The sequence below is a fragment of the Schistocerca americana genome, chromosome 6, assembly GCF_021461395.2.
Source record: "Schistocerca americana isolate TAMUIC-IGC-003095 chromosome 6, iqSchAmer2.1, whole genome shotgun sequence".
In the NCBI taxonomy this organism is placed as follows: Eukaryota; Metazoa; Arthropoda; class Insecta; order Orthoptera; family Acrididae; genus Schistocerca; species Schistocerca americana.
This window is the reverse complement of record NC_060124.1, coordinates 651,958,560-651,975,146: the sequence shown is the minus strand read 5'-3', so window position 1 is coordinate 651,975,146 and position 16,587 is coordinate 651,958,560.

The window sequence follows — 16,587 nt, the reverse complement described above, 5'->3', positions numbered from 1 at the left end:
ATTTTGTGTCGGGTTCGAAAATCTAGACCCACAGAAGAACGATCATAAGGTGCCCGAGGCAGCAATAGACCCTTGGAGACAAGTCGGCTGGAGGACGATGTATTGGATCGCGACGCAATTTGAGTGTTCCATCGTCATTAGGAGGCCCTGAATGTTACAATTAACTATCAGTTTTTCGTCGGATTCGAAAATCTAGACATACTGGAGACGGACCATTAGGTGCCCGAAGCAGCAATATCATCTTGGAGACCAGTCCGCTGGAGGACGATGCATTGAATCGCGACGAAATTTGAGTTTTCCATCGTCATTAGGAGGCCCTGAACGTTACAATTAACTATCAGTTTTGCGTCGGATTCGAAAACGTAGAATCCCCGGAGACGGACCATGAGGTGCCCGAGGCAGCGATATCCCGTTGGAGACAAGTCGGCTGGAGAACGATGTAGTGAATCTCGACGCAATTTGAGTGTTCCTTCGTCATTAGCAGGCCCTGAACGCTACAATTAACTATCTGTTCTGCGTCGGATTCGAATATCTAGACTCACAGGAGAACGACAATAAGGTGCCCGAGGCAGCAATAGATTCTTGGAAACGAGTTAGCTGAATGCCGATGTATTGAATCTCGACGCAATTTGAGTGTTCCATCGTCATTAGGAGGCCCTGAACGTTACAATTAACTATCAGATTCGTGTCGGATTCGAAAATCTAGACTCACAGGAGAAGGCTGATATGGTGCCCGAGACAGCAATATCCCCTTGGAGACAAGTCTGCTGGAGGCCGATGTATTGAATCACGATGCAATTCGAGTGTTCCATCGTCATTAGGTGGCCCTGAGCGTTGCAATTAACTATCACTTTTGCGTCGGGTTCGAAAATCTAGACTCACAGGTGAACGATCATAAGGTGCCCGAGGCTATATCCCCTTGGAGATCAGTCCTCTGGAGGACGATGAATTGAAACGCGACGCATTTTGAGTGCTCCATCGTCATTAGGAGGCTACAATTAACTATAAGTTTCGCGTCGGATTCTAAAATCTGGACACACAGGAGACGGACCACATGAAGCCTGAGGCAGCAATATCCCCTTGTAGACAAGTCGGCTGGAGATCGATGAATTGACTCTCGACGCAAATTCAGTGTTCCATCGTCATTAGGAGGCGCTTAACGTTACAATTCACTATCATTTTTGCGTCGGATTCGAAAATCTAGACTCACAGGAGAACGACTATAAGGTGCCCGAGGCAGCAATAGACCCTTATAGACAAGTCGGCTGCAGTACGATGTATTGACTCTCGACGCAATTTGAGTGTTCCATCGTCATTAGGAGGCGCTGAACGTTACAATTAACTATCAGTTTCGCGTCAGATTCAAAAATCTTGACTCACAGGAGACGCACCATTTGGTGCCAGAGGCAGCAATATCCCCTTGGAGACAAATCGGCTATAGGACGATGTATTGAATCTCGACGCAATTTGAGTGTTCTATCGTCATTAGGAGGCGCTGAACGTTACAATTCACTATCATTTTTGCGTCGGATTCGAAATTCTAGACTCACAGGAGAAGGCTCATATGGTGCCCGAGACAGCAATATCCCCTTGGAGACAAGTCGGCTGGAGGCCGATGTATTGAATCACGACGCAATTTGAGTGCTCCATCGTCATTAGGAGGCCTGAGCGTTACAATTAACTATCAGTTTTGCGTCGGATTCGAAAATCTAGACTCACATGAGAACAATCATAAGGTGCCCGAGGCAGCAATAGACCCATGGAGACAAGTCGGCTCGAGGCCGATGTATTGAATCTCGACGCAATTTGAGTGTTCCATTGTCATTTGGAGGCTCTGAACGTTACAATTAACTATCAGTTTCGCGTCGGATTCAAAAATCTAGACTCACAGGAGACGAACCATTTGGTGCCCGAGACAGCAATATCCCCTTGTAGACAAGTCGTCTGGAGATCGATGTATTGACTCTCGACGCAATTTGAGTGTTCCATCGTCTTTAGGAGGCCCTGAATGTTACAATTAACTATCAGTTTTTCGTCGGATTCGAAAATTCAGACGCACTGGAGACGGATCATAAGGTGCCCGAGGCAGCAATATCCCCTAGGAGACCTGGCCGCTGGAGGACGAAGTATTGAAACGCGACGCAATTTGAGTGCTCTGTCGTAATTAGGAGTCCCTGAACTTTACGATTAACTATCAGTTTTGCGTCGCATTCGAAAATCTAGACTCACAGGAAACGTACCATTTCGTGCCCGAGGCAGTAATAGACCCTTGGAGACAAGTCGGCTGGAGGACGATGTATTGAATCTCGACGCAATTTCAGTGTTCTGTCGTCATTAGGAGGCGCTGAACGTTACAATTCACTATCATTTTTGTGTCGGATTCGAAAATCTAGACACACAGGAGATGGATCATATGGTGCCCGAGACAGCAATATCGCCTTGGAGACAAGTCGGCTGGAGGCCGATGTATTGAATCGCGACGGAATTTGAGTGTTCCATCGTCATTAGGTGGCCCTAAAAGTTATAATTAACTAGCAATTTTGTGTCGGGTTCGAAAATCTAGACCCACAGAAGAACGATCATAAGGTGCCCGAGGCAGCAATAGACCCTTGGAGACAAGTCGGCTGGAGGACGATGTATTGGATCGCGACGCAATTTGAGTGTTCCATCGTCATTAGGAGGCCCTGAATGTTACAATTAACTATCAGTTTTTCGTCGGATTCGAAAATCTAGACATACTGGAGACGGACCATTAGGTGCCCGAAGCAGCAATATCATCTTGGAGACCAGTCCGCTGGAGGACGATGCTTTGAATCGCGACGCAATTTGAGTTTTCCATCGTCATTAGGAGGCCCTGAACGTTACAATTAACTATCTGTTCTGCGTCGGATTCGAATATCTAGACTCACAGGAGAACGACAATAAGGTGCCCGAGGCAGCAATAGATTCTTGGAAACGAGTTAGCTGAATGCCGATGTATTGAATCTCGACGCAATTTGAGTGTTCCATCGTCATTAGGAGGCCCTGAACGTTACAATTAACTATCAGTTTCGTGTCGGATTCGAAAATCTAGACTCACAGGAGAGGGACCACATGAAGCCCGAGGCAGCAATATCCGATTGTAGACAAGTCGGCTGGAGATCGATGTATTGACTCTCGACGCAATTTGAGTGTTCCATCGTAACTAGGAGGCCCTGAATGTTACAATTAACTATCAGTTTTTCGTCGGATTCAAAAATCTAGACTCACAGGAGACGGACCAATTGGTGCCCGAGGCAGCAATATCCCCTTGGACACAAGTCGGCTGGAGGACGATGTATTGATTCTCGACGCAAAATGAGTGTTCCATCGTCATTAGGAGGCGCTGAACGTTACAATTAAATATCAGTTATGCGTCGGTTTCGAAAATCTAGACTCACAGGAGAACGACCATAAGGTGCCAGAGGCAGCAACAGACCCTTGGAGACAATTCGGCTGGAGGCCGATGGATTGAATCTCGACGCAATTTGAGTGTTCCATCGTCAATGGAGGCCCTGAATGTTACAATTAACTATCAGTTTTTCGTCGGATTCAAAAGTCTAGACTCACTGGAGACGAACCATTAGGTGCCCGAGGCAGCAATATCCCCATGGAGACCAGTCCGCTGGAGGACGATGTATTGAATCACGACGCAATTTGAGTGCTCCATCGTCATTCGGAGGCCCTTAAATGATACTATTAACTATCAGTTTTGCGTCGGATTAGAAAATCTAGACTCACAGGAGGCGGACCACATCGAGCCCGAGGCAGCAATATCCCCTTGTAGACAAGTCGGTTGGAGGTCTATGTATTGATTCTTGACGCGATTTGAGTCCTCCATCGTCATTAGGAGGCCCTGAACGTTACAATTAACAATAATTTTAGCGTCGGATTCGAAAATCTACTAACAGGAGAACGACCATAAGGTGCCCGAGGCAGTAATATCCCCATGGAGACAAGTCGGCTGGAGGCCGATGTATTGGATCTCGACGCAATTGGAGTGTTCCATTGTCATTTGGATCCCCTAAACGTTACAATTAACTATCATTTTTGCGTCGGATTCGATAATCTAAACTCACAGGAGAACGACCATAAGGTGCCCGAGGCAGCAATAGACCCTTGGAGACAAGTCGGCTGGAGGACGATGTATTGAATCTCGACGCAATTTGAGAGTTCCATCGTCAATAGGAAACCCTGAACGTTACAATTAACAATCAGTTTCGCGTCAGATTCGAATATCTAGACTCACATGAGAGCGAACATAAGAGGCCGGAGGCAGTAATATCCCCATGGAGACAAGTCCGCTGGAGGACGATGTATTGAATCTCGAGGCAATTTGAGTGTTCCATCGTCATTAGGAGGCCCTGAACGTTACAATTAACAATCATTTTAGCGTCGGATTCGAAAATCTACTCACAGGAGAAATTCATACGGTGCTCGAGACAGCAATATCCCCTTGGAGACAAGTCGGCTGGAGGAAGATGTATTGACTCTCGACGCAATTTGAGTGTTCCATCGTCATTAAGAGGCCCTGAGCATTACATTTAACTATCAGTTTTGCGTCGGATTCTAAAATGTTGACTCACAGGAGAACGACCATAAGGTGCCCGAGGCAGCAACAGACCCTTGTAGACAAGTCGGCTGGAGGCCGATGTATTGAATCTGGACGCAATTTGAGTGTTCCATCGTCATTACAAGGCCCTGAACGTTACAATTAACTATGAGTTTTGCGTCGGATTCGAAAATCTAGACTCACAGGAGAACGACCATAAGGTGCCCGAGGCAGCAATAGACCCTAGGAGACAAGTCGGCTGGAGGCCGATGTATTGAATCTCGAGGCAATTTGAGTGTTCCATCGTCATTTGGAGGCCCTAAAAGTTACAATTAACTATCATTTTTGCGTCGGATTCGATAATCTAAACTCACAGGAGAACGACCATAAGGTGCCCGTGGCAGCAACAGACCCTTGGAGACAAGTCGGCTGAATGCCGATGTATTGAATCTCGAGGCAATTTGAGTGTTCCATCGTCATTATGAAGCCCTGAACGTTACAATTAACAATCAGTTTCGCGTCGGATTCGAAAATCTAGACTCACATGAAAGCGAACATAAGAGGCCGGAGGCAGTAATATCCCCATGGAGACAAGTCGGCTGGAGGACGTTGTATTGAATCTCGACGCAATTTGAGTGTTCCATCGTCATTACAAGGCCCTGAACGTTACAATTAACTATCATTTTTGCGTCGGATTCGAAAATCTAGACTCACTGGAGAACGACCATAAGGTGCCCGAGGCAGCAATAGACCCTTGTAGACAAGTCGGCTGGAGGTCGATGTACTGGATCTCGACGCAATTTGAGTGTTCCATCGTCATTTGGAGGCCCTGAACGTTACAATTAACTATCATTTTTGCGTCGGATTCGATAATCCAAACTCACAGGAGAACGACCATAAGGTGCCCGAGGCACCAACAGACCCTTGGAGACAAGTCGGCTGGAGGCCGATGTATTGAATCTCGACGCAATTTGAGTGTTCCATCGGCATTAGGAGGCCCTGAACGTTACAGTTAACAATCATTTTAGCGACGGATTCGAAAATGTACTAACAGGAGAAGGATCATATAGTGCACGAGACTGCAATATCCCCTTGCATACAAGTCGACTGGAGGTCGATGTATTGAATCTCGACGCAATTTGAGTGTTCCATCATCATTAGGAAGCCCTGAACGTTACAATTAACTATCAGTTTCGCGTCGGATTCGAAAATCTACTCACAGGAGAAGTTCATACGGAGCTCGAGACAGCAATATACCCCTCGGAGACAAATCGACTGGAGGCCGATGTATTCAATATCGACGCAATTTGAGTGTTCCATCGTCATTAGGTCGCCCTGAACGTTATAACGAACTATCGGTTTAGCGTCGGATTCGAAAATCTAGACTTACAAGAGAACGACCATAAGGTGCCCGAGGCAGCATAAGACCCTTGGAGACAAGTCGGCTGGAGGCCGATGTATTGAATCTCGACGCAATTTGAGTGTTCCATCGTCATTACACGGCCCTGAACGTTACAATTAACTATCATTTTTGCGTCGGTTTCGAAAATCTAGACTCACAGGAGAACGACCATAGGGTGACCGAGGCAGCAACAGACCCTTGGAGACAGGTCGGCTGGAGGCCGATGTATTGAATCTCGACGCAATTTGAGTGTTCCATCGGCATTAGGAGGCCCAGAACCTTACAATCAACTATCAGTTTCGCGTCGGATTCCAAAATCTAGACTAACAGGAGAACGACCATAAGGTGCCCGAGGCAGCAATATCCCCTTGGAGACAAGTCCGCTGGAGTACGATGTATTGAATCTCGTCGCTATTTGAGTGTTCCATCGTCATTAGGAGGCCCTAAACGTTACAATTAACAATCATTTTAGCGTCGGATTCGAAAATCTAGACTCACAGGAGCCGGACCACAAGGAGCCCGAGGCAGCAATATCCCCTTGTAGACAAGTCGGCTGGAGGAAGATGTATTGACTCTCGACGCAATTTGAGTGTTCCATCGTCATTAAGAGGCCCTGAGCATTACATTTAACTATCAGTTTTGCGTCGGATTCTAAAATGTTGACTCACAGGAGAACGACCATAAGGTGCCCGAGGCAGCAACAGACCCTTGGAGACAAGTCGGCTGGAGGCCGATGTATTGAATCTCGACGCAATTTGAGTGTTCCATCGTCATTACAAGGCCCTGAACGTTACAATTAACTATGAGTTTTGCGTCGGATTCGAAAATCTAGACTCACAGGAGAACGACCATAAGGTGCCCGAGGCAGCAATAGACCCTAGGAGACAAGTCGGCTGGAGGCCGATGTATTGAATCTCGAGGCAATTTGAGTGTTCCATCGTCATTAGGAGGCCCTAAAAGTTACAATTAACTATCATTTTTGCGTCGGATTCGATAATCTAAACTCACAGGAGAACGACCATAAGGTGCCCGAGGCAGCAACAGACCCTTGGAGACAAGTCGGCTGAATGCCGATGTATTGAATCTCGAGGCAATTTGAGTGTTCCATCGTCATTACGAAGCCCTGAACGTTACAATTAACAATCAGTTTCGCGTCGGATTCGAAAATCTAGACTCACATGAAAGCGAACATAAGAGGCCGGAGGCAGTAATATCCCCATGGAGCCAAGTCGGCTGGAGGACGATGTATTGAATCTCGATGCAATTTGAGTGTTCCATCGTCATTACAAGGCCCTGAACGTTACAATTAACTATCATTTTTGCGTCGAATTCGAAAATCTAGACTCACTGGAGAACGACCATAAGGTGCCCGAGGCAGCAATAGACCCTTGGAGACAAGTCGGCTGGAGGTCGATGTACTGGATCTCGACGCAATTTGAGTGTTCCATCGTCATTTGGAGGCCCTGAACGTTACAATTAACTATCATTTTTGCGTCGGATTCGATAATCCAAACTCACAGGAGAACGACCATAAGGTGCCCGAGGCAGCAACAGACCCTTGGAGACAAGTCGGCTGGAGGCCGATGTATTGAATCTCGACGCAATTTGAGTGTTCCATCGGCATTAGGAGGCCCTGAACGTTACAGTTAACTATCATTTTAGCGACGGATTCGAAAATCTACTAACAGGAGAAGGATCATATGGTGCACGAGACTGCAATATCCCCTTGCATACAAGTCGACTGGAGGTCGATGTATTGAATCTCGACGCAATTTGAGTGATCCATCATCATTAGGAAGCCCTGAACGTTACAATTAACTATCAGTTTCGCGTCGGATTCGAAAATCTACTCACAGGAGAAGTTCATACGGAGCTCGAGACAGCAATATACCCCTCGGAGACAAATCGACTGGAGGCCGATGTATTCAATATCGACGCAATTTGAGTGTTCCATCGTCATTAGGTTGCCCTGAACGTTATAATGAACTATCGGTTTTGCGTCGGATTCGAAAATCTAGACTTACAAGAGAACGACCATAAGGTGCCCGAGGCAGCATAAGACCCTTGGAGACTAGTCGGCTGGAGGCCGATGTATTGAATCTCGACGCAATTTGAGTGTTCCATCGTCATTACAAGGTCCTGAACGTTACAATTAACTATCATTTTTGCGTCGGATTCGAAAATCTAGACTCACAGGAGAACGACCATAGGGTGCCCGAGGCAGCAACAGACCCTTGGAGACAAGTCGGCTGGAGGACGATGTATTGAATCTTGACGCAATTTGAGTGTTCCATCGACATTAGGAGGCCCTGAATGTTACAATTAACTATCAAATTTTCGTCGGATTCGAAAATCTAGACTCACAGCAGACGGACCATTTGGTGCCCGAGGCAGCAATATCCCCTTGGAGACAAATCGGCTGGAGGACGATGTATTGGATCTCGACGCAAATTGAGTGTTCCATCGTCATTACAAGGCCCTGAACGTTACAATTAACTATCATTTTTGCGTCGGATTCGAAAATCTAGACTCACAGGAGAACGACCATAAGGTGCCCGAGGCAGCAATAGACCCTTGGAGACAAGTCGGCTGGAGGTCGATGTATTGAATCTCGACGCAATTTGAGTGTTCCATCGGCATTAGGAGGCCCAGAACCTTACAATTAACTATCAGTATCGCGTCGGATTCGAAAATCTAGACTAACAGGAGAACGACCATAAGGTGCCCGAGGCAGCAATAGACCCTTGGAGACAAGTCGGCTGGAGGACGATGTATTGAATCTCGACGCAATTTGAGTGTTCCATTGTCATTAGGAGGCCCTGAACGTTACAATTCACTATCATTTTTGCGTCGGATTCGAAAATCTAGACTCACAGGAGAAGGACCATGTGGTGCCCGAGGCAGCATTAAACCCTTGGAGACAAGTCGGCTGGAGGACGATGTATTGGATCGCGACGCAATTTGAGTGTTCCATCCTTATTAGGAGGCCCTGAACGTTACAATTAACAATCATTTTAGCGTCGGATTCGAAAATCTACTCACAGGAGAAGTTCATACGGTGCTCGAGACAGCAATATCCCCTTGGAGACAAGTCCGCTGGAGTACGATGTATTGAATCTCGTCGCAATTTGAGTGTTCCATCGTCATTAGGAGGCCCTGAACGTTACAATTCACTATCATTTTTGCGTCGGATTCGAAAATCTAGACTCACAGGAGAAGGACCATGTGGTGCCCGAGGCAGCATTAAACCCTTGGAGACAAGTCGGCTGGAGGACGATGTATTGGATCGCGACGCAATTTTAGTGTTCCATCCTTATTAGGAGGCCCTGAACGTTACAATTAACAATCATTTTAGCGTCGGATTCGAAAATCTACTCACAGGAGAAGTTCATACGGTGCTCGAGACAGCAATATCCCCTTGGAGACAAGTCCGCTGGAGTACGATGTATTGAATCTCGTCGCAATTTGAGTGTTCCATCGTCATTAGGAGGTCCTAAACGTTACAATTAACAATCATTTTAGCGTCGGATTCGAAAATCTAGACTCACAGGAGCCGGACCACAAGGAGCCCGAGGCAGCAATATCCCCTTGTAGACAAGTCGGCTGGAGGAAGATGTATTGACTCTCGACGCAATTTGAGTGTTCCATCGTCATTAAGAGGCCCTGAGCATTACATTTAACTATCAGTTTTGCGTCGGATTCTAAAATGTTGACTCACAGGAGAACGACCATAAGGTGCCCGAGGCAGCAATAGACCCTTGGAGACAAGTCGGCTGGAGGTCGATGTATTGAATCTCGTCGCAATTTGAGTGTTCCATCGTCATTAGGAGGCCCTAAACGTTACAATTAACAATCATTTTAGCGTCGAATTCGAAAATCTAGACTCACAGGAGCCGGACCACAAGGAGCCCGAGGCAGCAATATCCCCTTGTAGACAAGTCGGCTGGAGGTCGATGTATTGAATCTCGACGCAATTTGAGTGTTCCATCGGCATTAGGAGGCCCAGAACCTTACAATTAACTATCAGTTTCGCGTCGGATTCGAAAATCTAGACTCTCAGGAGAAAGACCATAAGGTGCCTGAGGCAGCAATATACCCTGTGAGAGAAGTCGGCTGGAGGACGATGTATTGAATCACGACGCAATTTGAGTGTTTCATCGTCATTAGGAGGCCCTGAACGTTACAATTCACTATCATTTTTGTGTCGGATTCGAAAATCTAGACTCACAGGAGAAGGACCATGTGGTGCCCGAGGCAGCATTAGACCCTTGGAGACAAGTCGGCTGCAGGACGATGTATTGAATCTCGTCGCAATTTGAGTGTTCCATCGTCATTACGAGGCCCTAAACGTTACAATTAACAATCATTTTAGCGTCGGATTCGATAATCTAAACTCACAGGAGAACGACCATAAGGTGCCCGAGGCAGCAACAGACGCTTGGAAACAAGCCGGCTGGAGGCCGATGTATTGAATCTCGACGCAATTTGAGTGTTCCATCGTCATTACAAGGCCATGAACGTTACAATTAACTATGAGTTTTGCGTCGGATACGAAAATCGAGACTCACAGGAGAACGACCATAAGGTGCCCGAGGCAGCAATAGACCCTAGGAGACAAGTCGGCTGGAGGCCGATGTATTGAATCTCGACGCAATTTGAGTGTTCCATCGTCATTAGGAGGCCCTGAACGTTACAATTAACTATCAGTTTTGCGTCGGATTCTAAAATGTTGACTCACAGGAGAACGACCATAAGGTGCCCGAGGCAGCAACAGACCCTTGGAGACAAGTCGGCTGGAGGCCGATGTATTGAATCTCGACGCAATTTGAGTGTTCCATCGTCATTACAAGGCCCTGAACGTTACAATTAACTATGAGTTTTGCGTCGGATTCGAAAATCTAGACTCACAGGAGAACGACCATAAGGTGCCCGAGGCAGCAATAGACCCTAGGAGACAAGTCGGCTGGAGGCCGATGTATTGAATCTCGAGGCAATTTGAGTGTTCCATCGTCATTAGGAGGCCCTAAAAGTTACAATTAACTATCATTTTTGCGTCGGATTCGATAATCTAAACTCACTGGAGAACGACCATAAGGTGCCCGAGGCAGCAACAGACCCTTGGAGACAAGTCGGCTGATTGCCGATGTATAGAATCTCGAGGCAATTTGAGTGTTCCATCGTCATTACGAAGCCCTGAACGTTACAATTAACAATCAGTTTCGCGTCGGATTCGAAAATCTAGACTCACATGAAAGCGAACATAAGAGGCCGGAGGCAGTAATATCCCCATGGAGACAAGTCTGCTGGAGGACGATGTATTGAATCTCTACGCAATTTGAGTGTTCCATCGTCATTACAAGGCCCTGAACGTTACAATTAACTATCATTTTTGCGTCGGATTCGAAAATCTAGACTCACTGGAGAACGACCATAAGGTGCCCGAGGCAGCAATTGACCCTTGGAGACAAGTCGGCTGGAGGTCGATGTACTGGATCTCGACGCAATTTGAGTGTTCCATCGTCATTTGGAGGCCCTGAACGTTACAATTAACTATCATTTTTGCGTCGGATTCGATAATCTAAACTCACAGGAGAACGACCATAAGGTGCCCGAGGCAGCAACAGACCCTTGGAGACAAGTCGGCTGGAGGCCGATGTATTGAATCTCGACGCAATTTGAGTGTTCCATCGGCATTAGGAGGCCCTGAACGTTACAGTTAACTATCATTTTAGCGACGGATTCGAAAATCTACTAACAGGAGAAGGATGATATGGTGCACGAGACTGCAATATCCCCTTGCATACAAGTCGACTGGAGGTCGATGTATTGACTCTCGACGCAATTTGAGTGTTCCATCGTCATTAGGAAGCCCTGAACGTTACAATTAACTATCAGTTTCGCGTCGGAATCGAAAATCTACTCACAGGAGAAGTTCATACGGTGCTCGAGACAGCAACATACCCCTTGGAGACAAATCGACTGGAGGCCGATGTATTCAATATCGACGCAATTTGAGTGTTCCATCGTCATTAGGTCGCCTGGAACGTTATAATGAACTATCGGTTTTGCGTCGGATTCGAAAATCTAGACTTACAAGAGAACGACCATAAGGTGCCCGAGGCAGCATAAGACCCTTGGAGACAAGTCGGCTGGAGGTCGATGTATTGAATCTCGACGCAATTTGAGTGCTCCATCGGCATTAGGAGGCCCTGAACCTTACAATTAACTATCAGTTTCGCGTCGGATTCGAAAATCTAGACTCACAGGAGAACGACCATAAGGTGCCTGAGGCAGCAATATACCCTGGGAGACAAGTCGGCTGGAGGACGATGTATTGAATCACGACGCAATTTGAGTGTTTCATCGTCATTAGGAGGCCCTGAACGTTACAATTCACTATCATTTTTGTGTCGGATTCGAAAATCGAGACTCACAGGAGAAGGACCATGTGGTGCCCGAGGCAGCATTAGACCCTTGGAGACAAGTCGGCTGCAGGACGATGTATTGGAATGCGACGCAATTTGAGTGTTCCATCGTCATTAGGAGGCCCTGAACGTTACAATTAACAATCATTTTAGCGTCGGATTCGAAAATCTACTCACAGGAGAAGTTCATACGGTGCTCGAGACAGCAATATCCCCTTGGAGACAAGTCCGCTGGAGGACGATGTATTGAATCTCGTCGCAATTTGAGTGTTCCATCGTCATTAGGAGGCCCTAAACGTTACAATTAACAATCATTTTAGCGTCGGATTCGATAATCAAAACTCACAGGAGAACGACCATAAGGTGCCCGAGGCAGCAACAGACTCTTGGAGACAAGCCGGCTGGAGGCCGATGTATTGAATCTCGACGCAATTTGAGTGTTCCATCGTCATTACAAGGCCATGAACGTTACAATTAACTATGAGTTTTGCGTCGGATACGAAAATCGAGACTCACAGGAGAACGACCATAAGGTGCCCGAGGCAGCAATAGACCCTAGGAGACAAGTCGGCTGGAGGCCGATGTATTGAATCTCGACACAATTTGAGTGTTCCATCGTCATTAGGAGGCCCTAAACGTTACAATTAACTATCATTTTTGCGTCGGATTCGATAATGTAAACTCACAGGAGAACGACCATAAGGTGCCCGAGGCAGCAACAGACCCTTGGAGACAAGTCGGCTGGAGGCCGATGTATTGAATCTCGACGCAATTTGAGTGTTCCATCGTCATTACAAGGCCCTGAACGTTACATATAACTATCATTTTTGCGTCGGATTCGAAAATCTAGACTCACTGGAGAACGACCATAAGGTGCCCGAGGCAGCAATAGTCCCTTGGAGACAAGTCGGCTGGAGGTCGATGTATTGGATCGCGACGCAATTTGAGTGTTCCATCGTCATTAGGAGGCCCTGAATGTTACAATTAACTATCAGTTTTTCGTCGGATTCGAAAATCTAGACTCACAGCAGACGGACCATTTGGTGTCCGAGGCAGCAATATCCCCTTTTAGAGAAATCGGCTGGAGACCGATGTATTGAATCTCGACGCAATTTGAGTGTTCAATCGTCATTACAAGGTCCAGAACGTTACAATTAACTATCATTTATGCGTCGGATTCGAAAATCTAGACTCACAGGAGAACGAACATAAGGTGCCCGAGGCAGCAATAGATACTTGGAGCCAAGTCGGCTGGTGGCCGATGTATTGAATCTCGACGAAATTCGAGTGTTCAATCGTCATTACAAGGCCCTGAACGTTACAATTAACTATCATTTTTGCGTCGGATTCGAAAATCTAGACTCACAGGAGAACGAACATAAGGTGCCCGAGGCAGCAATAGACCCCTGGAGACAAGTCGGCTGGAGGCCGATGTATTGAATCTCGACGAAATTTGAGTGTTCCATCGTCATTAGGAGGCCGTGAACGTTACAATTAATAATCAGTTTCGCGTCGGATTCGAAAATCTACTCTCAGGAGAAGTTCATACGGTGCTCGAGACAGCAATATACCCCTTGGAGACAAACCGACTGGAGGCCGATGAAATCAATATCGACGCAATTTGAGTGTTCCATCGTCATTAGGTCGCCCTGATCGTTATAAATAACTATCGGTTTTGCGTCGGATTCGAAAATCTAGACTTACAAGAGAACGACCATAAGGTGCCCGAGGCAGCATAAGACCCTTGGAGACAAGTCGGCTGGAGGCCGATGTATTGAATCTCGACGCAATTTGAGTGTTCCATCGTCATTACAAGGCCCTGAACGTTACAATTAACTATCAGTTTCGCGTCGGATTCTAAAATCTAGACTCACAGGAGAAGGACCATATGGTGCCCGAGGCAGCAATAGACCCTTGGAGACAAGTCGGCTGGAGGACGATGTATTGAATCTCGACGCAATTTGAGTGTTCCATCGTCATTAGGATGCCCTGAACGTTACAATTCACTATCATTTTTGCGTCGGATTCGAAAATCTAGACTCACAGGAGAAGGACCATATGGTGCCCGAGGCAGCATTAGACCCTTGGAGACAAGTCGGCTGGAGGACGATGTATTGGATCGCGACGCAATTTGAGTGTTCCATCGTCATTAGGAGGCCCTGAACGTTACAATTAACAATCATTTTAGCGTCGGATTCGAAAATCTACTCACAGGAGATGTTCATACGGTGCTCGAGACAGCAATATCCCCTTGGAGACAAGTCCGCTGGAGGACGATGTATTGAATCTCGTCCCAATTTGAGTGTTCCATCGTCATTCGGAGGCCCTAAACGTTACAATTAACAATCATTTTAGCGTCGGATTCGATAATCTAAACTCACAGGAGAACGACCATAAGGTGCCCGAGGCAGCAACAGACCCTTGGAGACAAGTCGGCTGAATGCCGATGTATTAAATCTCGAGGCCATTTGAGTGTTCCATCGTCATTACGAAGCCCTCAACGTTACAATTAACAATCAGTTTCGCGTCGGATTCGAAAATCTAGACTCACATGAAAGCGAACATAAGAGGCCGGAGGCAGTAATATCCCCATGGAGACAAGTCGGCTGGAGGACGATGTATTGAATCTCGACGCAATTTGAGTGTTCCATCGTCATTACAAGGCCCTGAACGTTACAATTAACTATCATTATTGCGTCGGATTCGAAAATCTAGACTCACTGGAGAACGACCATAAGGTGCCCGAGGCAGCAATAGACCCTTGGAGACAAGTCGGCTGGAGGTCGATTTATTGGATCGCGACGCAATTTGAGTGTTCCATCGTCATTAGGAGGCCCTGAATGTTACAATTAACTATAATTTTTGCGTCGGATTCGAAAATCTAGACTCACAGCAGACGGACCATTTTGTGTCCGAGGCAGCAATATCCCCTTGGAGACAAATCGGCTGGAGGCCGATGTATTGAATCTCGACCCAATTTGAGTCTTCTATCGTCATTAGGTCGCCCTGAACGTTATAATGAACTATCAGTTTTGCGTCGGATTCGAAAATCTGGACTTACAAGAGAACGACCTTAAGGTGCCCGAATCAGCATTAGACCCTTGGAGACAAGTCGCCTGGAGGACGATGTATTGGATCGCGACGCAATTTGAGTGTTCCATCGTCATTAGAAGGCCCTGAACGTTACAATTAAATATCATTTTTGCGTCGGATTCGATAGTCTAAACTCACAGGAGAACGACCATAAGGTGCCCGAGGCAGCAACAGACCCTTGGAGACAAGTCGGCTGGAGGCCGATGTATTGAATCTCGACGCAATTTGAGTGTTCAATCGTCATTACAAGGCCCTGAACGTTACAATAAACTATCATTTTTGCGTCGGATTCGAAGAACTAGACTCACAGGAGAACGAACATAAGGTGGCCGAGGCAGCAATAGACCCTTGGAGACAAGTCGGCTGGAGGCCGATGTATTGAATCTCGACGAAATTTGAGTGTCCCATCGTCGTTAGAAGGCCCTGAACGTTACAATTAACTATCATTTTTGCGTCGGATTCGAAAATCTAGACTCACAGGAGAACGACCATAAGGTGCCCGAGGCAGCAATAGACCCTTGGAGAAAAGTCGGCTGGAGGCTGATGGTTTGAATCTCGACGCAATTTGAGTGTTCCATCGTCATTAGGAGGCCGTGAACGTTACAATTAACAATCATTTTAGCGTCGGATTCGAAAATCTACTCGCAGGAGAAGTTCATACGGTGCTCGAGGCAGCAATAGACCCTTGGAGACAAGTCGGCTGGAAACCGATGTATTGATTCTTGACGCAATTTGAGTGTTCCATCATCATTAGGAGGCCCTGAACTTTACAATTAACTATCAGTTTCGCGTCGGATTCGAAAATCTACACTCACAGGAGACGGACCACATGGAGCCCGAGGCAGCAATATCCCCTTGGAGACAAGTCGGCTGGAGGTCGATGTATTGAATCTCCACTCAATTTGTGTGTTCCATCGTCATTAGGTGGCCCTCAACGTTACAATTAACAATCAGTTTTGCGTCGGGTTCGAAAATCTAGACTCACAGCAGAACGATCACAAAGTGCCCGTGGCAGCTATTGACCCTTGGAGACAAGTCGGTTGGAGGACGATGTATTGATTCTCGACGCAATTTGAGTGTTCCATCGTCATTAGGAG